This window comes from Mus pahari, chromosome 1 (genome assembly GCF_900095145.1).
Source record: "Mus pahari chromosome 1, PAHARI_EIJ_v1.1, whole genome shotgun sequence".
Classification (NCBI taxonomy): Eukaryota; Metazoa; Chordata; class Mammalia; order Rodentia; family Muridae; genus Mus; species Mus pahari.
The window spans coordinates 2,950,509-2,959,357 of record NC_034590.1 but is presented as its reverse complement, the minus strand read 5'-3'; positions in this window follow the sequence as shown (position 1 = coordinate 2,959,357).

Genomic DNA, 8,849 nt, shown 5'->3' with positions numbered 1-8,849 from the left:
AGCACGGTACAAATTCCTGTGGGAATGGCGCAAGCACTCCCATTCTTCCAGAGAGAAGTAAATGACCACATCCTCGAACCTCAGACCCTGAAACCACATGCAGACATGCCATGTGTGAAACTAAGACAAAAGACATCAGAGAAGACAGTCCCCAAACACCTGCACCCTTCCACACAGGCAGTTTGGGAACAGAGGTGCCCATGTGGGCTCTGAACACGCCTGCTCCTTGGCACTTTGCATCAAGTCTATGACATGGTGTTTCTCAATGGAATGTAATTGTACATGCAAGTACAGCACCCTCTGGTCACTGTCTCCATGTTCCACAGCAGGCATGCGCGCGCACATGTGTGTGTGTATGTGTGTGTGTGTATGTATGTGTGTGTGTGTCTGGTTTTTTTTTCTTTTGGTTTTTCAAGAGAACATTTCTGTGTAGCCCTGGCTGTCCTGGGACTCACTCGGTAGACCAGGCTGGGGCTGTCTGGAGGAGGTGGCAGGGAACGCTGAGGATGCATGTCATCAACAGACATCATTGTCAAGGAGTAAATAAAGATAGCCTATTTTTAAAAGCATATGTAGCAGAATCAATGACGTGGTCATAGCTGTCTCACAGGGTTGTGACTAGGATTGAATACGATCACATTGGGAAGAATCTCAAAGCACCGTGACAAAGCAAGTGCTTAAGCTGGTGTTCTGTCAGTGCAATCATGCACTGGAAACACGTATGGGGCCAATCATATGCATAGACAAAAGAGTCCAAAATCAGTAACCACTGAGGGTCTCTGGGTGAATAATGTTCTTGATCAGTTCGATTATTATTATTATTATATTTTTTTGCAGAAATCTTTACTAATGTACATACAGGATGCAATCAAAGTTTTCCATCTTGTAGAAAAGTGTACTGAAGAGGCCAGACAGACACCCTAGGTTGTTACAACTTTTCAGCAAGAATGCCGTCCCTAGAGGGGACAACAAAGAAACTAGGCAGAAATAACCTTATTCTGCTAACTGATCAGATTCACCGCCAAGACTTTGTTCTTCTAATGAACAAAAGCCTGGGAAATGGAAGTTGTAGACAACACAGATGTTATTTGTACAAAGCAGCCACCCTAGGCTGGTGTGGGAAAACTACTCCATAACCATGGCTTTCTCTTTTCCAAATCACCTGAGTCTCTGAGAAGATTCCTCAATTCTCAGCAGCATTTAGAGACCAAGAAGTTTCTCCATGAACAAAGTGGAAACGCGGCTTACCTTGGCCATGTCCTCAAAGGCAAAACTCTTCATTCTTCCTCTTGCGGCTTCTTGGAAAGAGAAAGAGGTGGGAAATGGTTAGAAAACTGAGCTCAGAGAGAGCATCCTCCCGCACCATCCCACATATCCCAAGAGGACAAAGAGGCCCAGACCTCACCACCTTCACTTAGTAAAAAGGAGGCTTTATGACTCGGATTGGGATCCTGGGGCAGAGTCTCAAAGGTAGCTGTCTGCAGCCACCATCTTTAACAAGTCATATCATGGCCATCTCGGTAAGCAGGGCTGGGCTTGTCTGGTTAGTCTGTGGATGAGGGAGAACCTTATTCCACTGTCTTCAGCTTCAGCATTTCAGTGAGCCCAAGTCTGGCTCTAAGACACTGCCTAAGTGTGTGCACTGCTGTCTTCAGTCTTCGGCATCTGCAGATGAGGGGTGGGAGCTCTAAGGGTTCCAGAACTGGCTAATTAGTGAACCTATAGCTAGCCTGTGGGAACAGCAGTCATAGCACTGGAGAGATGCATGAGGAGGTTTGGAGAGAATGCTGGCAGCTGTGGTCCTTTGTAACCAGGAGTTACAAAGGCTTTCTACAGTTGGAGTACATGCCGGTCAGATTCCAGCCACTGTAGACCCAGCTTCCAAAGACAAGAGTCCACTGTGCCCACTGAAGGAAGACTGTGTGCCCTGGGCCACACACAGCTGGTGCTGGGCATCATGGAGTGTCCCTTATAAACACCTACTAATGTCCCTAACATAGGAGCAAGGAAGCGGAAAATGCAGCAAGCAGAGCCCAGAGGAGCTCTTTTTTGTTTGTTTGTTTGTTTGTTTTCGAGACAGGGTTTCTCTGTGTAGCCCTGGCTATCCTGGAACTCACTCTGTAGACCAGGCTGGCCTTGAACTCAGAAATCCNCCTGCCTCTGCCTCCCAAGTGCTGGGATTAAAGGCATGCGCCACCACCGTCCGGCTCTTCTCTGATTTCTTACAGTGTGCTTAGTTTGTATTTTGACTCTTGTGTTTGGTTCATATCCACTTATGGTTCTTTACTTACTTATTTGTAAATTGACCCTTTGTTATTTATACACAGAGAAACCTTGTCTTGAAAAACCAAAAGTTTTAAAAATCTGTATGTAGAATAAAAATTAAAACAACAACAACAACAAAAAAACAAAGATAGTAAGGCAGTGGTGGCGCACGCCTTTAATTCCAGCACTCAGGAGGCAGAGGCAGGCGGATCTCTGAATTAGAGGCCAGCCTGGTCTACAGGGTAAGTTTCAGGACAGCCAGGACTACACAGAGAAACCCTGTCTAAAAAAAACAAAACAAAACAAAACCCAAAGATAATATATAAGCACATGTAACAAGATAAAATATACAAAGTTACTAGCAGCCTTTACATTTGTAATTGGATACACGTTATGCTTGAAGCCTGTAGCTTCCTTTTCAAGAATGTATTTATTCTCTACCACTGCACGTCAACATTCTGGCTTCTACATGCATTTAAAGGACCAACCAGGTCCTTAAGTCTTACAAGCAGGGTGGCCTAAATCTTCATTCCTGAGGTCAGATTCCTCAGACACTTCCCTGTACCCCTCTCACTGCTGCCATGTCCCACCAAGTCACCCAGACTGAGCAAGAGCCAGCTAGAGCTCTGGAGCCCTACTGCCTCATGCAGTCACAATCCAGGTTTCCATGAAATCACAATCATTCCAACCAGTAAGATGTATTTTTGCTAATTTTTAATCTCCCCCTAGTCTGAGTTCTGTGAGTTACTTGAGCAAAGTAACTGAATCTGAGGAAAGGTTATGTGGACCTCAACTTACAGCCAGTTGACCAAAATTTAAAAACCACTGGAGCTTCTGAGGTGGGGAAAGCATCAGAACTCATCCCTGCCTAGCCCCCCATTTCTTATTTTTTCTGTCCTGTAACTCTGTAGACCAGACTGGCCTCAATCTCACAGAGATCCACCTCCCTCTCCCTTCTGAGTGCCGAGACTAAAGGTGTGCGCTACCACTGTTCCAGCCTTCTGGAAGCTAAGCTGAGAGTGGACTTTTCTGGGAAATCCCAGTACTAGATCAGTGTCCTCCAGGCTTGCATAAGAACCTATTGTCTTTAATCTAAGGACATGTATTGTGCCTTGGTTTACCATCTGTGACATCTGTCACATACTAAGAAGGGAGGTAAAGATTCATGAAGGTTTTCATCCTCAAGTGGATCTAATTAACTAGCCCTGTTCTCTGGAGTTCCCGTTTCCTGCTCCTTTCCCAAGCTGGTGGGAGTGAACACTTGCTGCTCAGCCGGAGCCTGCCTCAAGAAAAGAAAGCTTAGGAACCAGCCATGCTCTGTGGGGCGCCGCCTCACATATCACCATCACTAGATGGCGCCAACATCCGCTGCAAAGCTGACTTGCAACCCCATTGCGCATGCGCTAGTGCTTTCCTGCTCTCTGTGCCAAAGTGCGCGCTTTCTGCCAAAGTGCGCGCTTTCTACCAAAGTGCTCGCTTTCTACGCCACCTCGGGCGACCCGAATTTGGCCTATCAAGGGCTGCCATGTCCGAGGCGGAGTAAACCTCCTATATAAGGGAGGCAGTCTTTGTTCTCAGCGTCTCCGCATTGTGAAGCTTATGCTCTCCCTCTCAAGATGCATTAAAGCTTGCTACAGAAGGATCCTGTTTGTGTGCCGCGTCATTTCTTGCGGGCGAGACAACTAGCGTGGGACAATGCTCCTCCTGGTATGAGAAACCTGCCACGCCTCCACTTGCAGCTCCCTAGGCCAGATTAGGAGAAAAACAAGTACCAAGTTCTCATTCCCTCAAATTGCCCATCCTCACTCATATGGCCCTGTGACAACCTAACTCCTAATATCTGAACCTCCTTAGTGACCCTGCAGTGCCTAGTAGCAAGAGTGGAAACCCTAAATGCATCTAAATCCCATTTTTAGCTGGAAGTAGCTTCTACTGCAGCAGCTGCTTCTGAAGTGTAGCTGATGCCTGTTCCCATGTCACTGTCTAAGGTGACTCACTGTCCACTGACAGAATTTAAATTTTAGGGTTAGGTAGCTAGCAGATGTGGAGACCACTGAGGAAGGGCCCTGCCCCATGGCACCCTTCTCCTATAGGATTTCCCACACTACAAACTGTCCTAAGACTTCTGGATAAGCCTTTATCCACCTTTGCCCAGCAGAAAAAGAACTATCAATTTACAAGTGTCTCCCCTCCCTCACCTTTCATCTGGCTAATTAAAAAAGAAAAAAACAAAAACAAAAAAAGAAACCACCACCACCAACAACAAAAAACCCCCAAACCCTCATGATTGTTAGCTGGGGCCGTCGATGTCTACAGGTCCTCTACAAACTTGTTTTTCTAGATTCCTGCTCTTCCCCACTTCCAGGCAAAGCCTGTCTCCAGGTCATAGAGACAGCTTCACAGAAACTACTGACAACCCATCCATCAGACACGTGTCACTGAATCTCCCCTTACTCTGATACTGACAGAAGGGACAGACAGCCATGCTGTGACATGGGCTGAGCACTCCTCAAAGCCCCCACCGTGTTGGTGCCTGTCTGTTCCTCTATGATGTTAGTAACTTTTAATAAATCTCATAAATAAAAAGAAGAGAACAAGGCATGGTGGATCATGCAGAAGAAATCTAAAACAGGGAAACCACCACTCTTCTGCCAAGCTCACTAACATAGACTATACTGGGCATACTTTGTAAATGTAAATGACTTTTGTGTTGCTCAGTTGTTAAATTTAGTTGGAGCAGAGGCAGCGCCGGTTACATGGGAACAGTGTCATGGGAACAGTGCCAGTCATGCTCCTGAGGCAGCTGCCGAAGCTTCCCGTGGGTCTGGCACAGGCGCTTTGTGCAGCTGACACCCATCTGTTATCTGCTGGTGCAGTCATCATTCAAAATTGCCACTGCGACCAGCATTTCCACGGCTCGCTGCACTAAGCAAAGAAACTATTAGGATGGAATTAACAGCACTAAAAATGATGAGTTTTCATAAACACATGCCACGTTACCCAGCAACCCTTGCCTCTCTGTTCATCTAGTCAGGAGAGACGAAATGCTTCTCTGTAAGAGGTCTTGTGTAGATGTTATGGTTGCTTCCTTTCTGACAGCTCCAAAACTGCAAGATGTTCAGCTATTCACTGACAGGTGACTGGATAAGTTAGTTGTGGGAACACTGCTAATAAAAAGAAGCTACTGAGACAGCAGTGTGGCGAAAGCTCCCAGGATCTGAGCAAATAAAGCCAGCTGCCACCGACAGTGCCCGATTCCACTTATGTCAAGGGCTAGAATGTGCAAACTAATCCAAGATGGAAGTCCAAGATGGACTTCAGATTGGAGTCTTCTGAGGGAAAGGCCAGGGGACACTGTTGGAAAGTGGACTAGAAATTCTATTATCTCTTCTAAAGTAGAGACATATGTCTCTGTATGTAAATTTATCAAGATGCAGACTTAAGACTATGTAAATGCTTTCATTTTTACAAAGGAAAATATTAGTCTTTGAAGAAGTCAATGCAGTCTCTGGAGTCCAGGGTTGGCAAGGGACTGAGAAGGAGAGAGGTTGACAGCCTGACCTATGGAGACTATCTCAGAGCAAAAGCAGAGACTGACTGAGCAGCTAACATACTGACTTCTTGTTTTGAATGTACAAAGCTTGGACGCTGTTGTTCTAACAAGTAAACCTATTTGAAAAACCAACATCTTCTCAGACTCACCCAAACAGTGTAGCCCAGGAGAAACTATTCCTCCCAGTTCTTGGACACAGGCAGATATGAGAATCACACCAGACTACAGCAGAAACCACAGAACACAAGTCATGGGGTAGAAAACCCCACACCATAGCTGATGAGCTCCTAGCCGACATCCCCGTGCAACGCTGTCTCAGGAGAGCGCTGCCACACACTTTCACGAGTCTTTTTATATATCAACAAATCGAATTTTATTTCAAATATAGGGGGTGGTATCCATTTTGGTTAATGAAGTTGGCCTGCAGTGTTTTAACAGGATTTAGTGCCACAGATTGGCATGCCAAGGGCATTTTGAATGCTAAATACAAGAGTAAAAAGATTGCTTAGGTTGCACGGCTGAAACATTACACCCAGCAATTTCCCTCCCTTTCTCTACAAATCCTCAGGCAATACTACAGTTGCATCTGGCCGTTCAAGTTTCAACATTTCAAAGCAGAAGGGTTGAGGAGAAGCTGGAAAAAACAAAAAAGCATAAATTGCAAACTGTGACTGACAGAGGCAGCTGCCACTTGTGACAGACCAGAGACGCGTCTGTGTCAGTTTTCCTCCCAGTTGCCCTGACATCTTCCCAAGCAGACAGTGGTCACTACATTCCTGAGTGAATGTGCCCAAGACTCAGGGTGGAGACGGCTGGAGAGCAGAATGTGCTTTGCTGTCATTCCTAAGTGGTACATGTGACTAAGACCAGAGACTATGGAGAGCCCGCAAACTGGGGCAAGTAGAAGAGTGGAGGATGGTACCACGGGCATCAGAGAGCAGCCATTTCCTCCTGTCCAGCGCAGCAGCCTGAGCGACAGCACCTGTCGCCCTCCCTGGCAACAAAGCACAGCAAACACATGCCAAGCTGCTCGGCATGTCTGACTGCCCGCTGTCTGCCAAGCAGTGTGCACAGGACACAAACAGGTAGCACCACGGAGTAATACACTGTAGTTATCACAGGTCTGTTCTCTCTCTCCAAAATTCCCACCCGACTCCTTGAGTCTGACACAAGCACTCGGGGAGCAGGCCTTTCCTGGTAAGAGCTTCAGTCTCATCTCTAGCTGCCTCACCAGGTTCTAGTTGAGACCATTGAAATTCTCCACTGTGCCTGACAGGAGGCAGGGAAAGCCACCTTTTGAAATACACCCAGAACATTCTGTTTTTCACAAGACAAATCCAGGAGCCTTATGCAAGAGCCTAAACGAGTGGGGTCAAGTGGCCTGAAAAGGGGGTTCACTCCAGTCACCCTGCTCACCTGCAGGGTAAAAACGCAGAGGCACTAGTGAGGCTCACAGTTGAGAGCAGCAGTTCACTGGACGACAGAGGTCAGATATTCTGGGGAGACTCACTGCAAGAGGGGAGTGACTTCAGAACGGAGATGTGACGCAAGGTTCCCAGCATTTCCTTCCTTCCACCTACCCCTGACCACCATGTCACTATAGTTCTGTTTCCTGGAGTTATTTTTGTCAAGAAATGTCCAGTTTTCAATAAAAAACAGACTGCAAGGCACAGTAAAAATGAAACACCAGAGTTAAGACAAGAACCTGACTCAGGTATGACAAGACCACTGTAGATGAACAGATGGGATTTAAAATAGAGTAGCATGCAAAAGGCTTAGTGGGAAGGGGGGGCAGTAAAAAATTCTAAAATAAATAAATAAATAAATAAAACAGGAGTCAATGCCACAATTAGAAATGCTACAAAAAGAATGCCTCTGTGGGCATAGAGCTAAAACTCAAGTTTTAGTAGAGACTTCAATGGTAATAATAAAAAAGAACAGAAAAACAAGGGAAAGAATATCTAACTACTGAAACATTATAAAAGGATTAAAATAGGAGATACAGATTCAATACACAAGTAACTCTGAAAACAGCACAAGGCCCAGAAATGTTTACTGGTAAATTCTATCAAACAAGGAAGAAACTACATCAATTCTACAACTCATTCTGGGTAGGCCATTCCTAATAACAAAAAGACAGTTACTATAAGAAAACAATCAGCCAGATTAATATATCTCTGAATAGAGATGCAAAAATCTTGAACAATATATTAGCAAATCAAAATCCAACCAGATATAAAAAGAACTATGTATGACAACCAAGAGCGGCTAGACGCTCAACACAGGGAAGTCTATCAATGTACTCTACTGTATCAATAGGCTTGAGTAGCGAATCATGAAATCACATCAAAAGATAACCAAAAAACCCATGGTGAAATTCTGTACATGGACACGATTTCTCTCTTAACAAAAACAAAAACAAAAAAGGGGGGAAAAACCCCATCACTGGACATCTCTTCTTCTTTAGATTCAAGACCTATATATACAAGCTATACAAATCACCGTTTGGGGGATGGAGGAAAGGTACATGCCTGGAGGTCAGAAAGCAACTTGTGAGTCAGATCTCTCCTCCCATGACATGATCCCAGGGATAAGACACTTGTGGTCCTGCTTGGCACAGGCGCCTTTGCCGGCTGAGCCATCTCGCATCTCTGAGAGATGCCCAAGCCTTACATACTTAGAAGTCCAAGGAGGCCAGGGAAATTAACAGCTAGATGACTAAAAAACGGAAAAATTCATTTCTGCTATTGCCTTCCTCAGGAAAGATAAGACTGGGTTTTAAGTTTAGCCAAGTCCTGTTTTTGAAGACAAAAGTCAACACTCTTCCAAGAAGTGTAACAAAAATCGAGAATCTTTCTGGCTCCCCCTTCATGTCACCTGTGTCCTGTGATTCCCATCTCCAGCCCCTGGCCACTCCACCATGATCCCTTTACACTTTCCTGGTTTCTGTGGCTAATCTGTATCACATATCACATCTGAGGACTTGGAGCTAGGAACTACCGATGAGAGAGAAAGCGTGCTGCTTGTCACA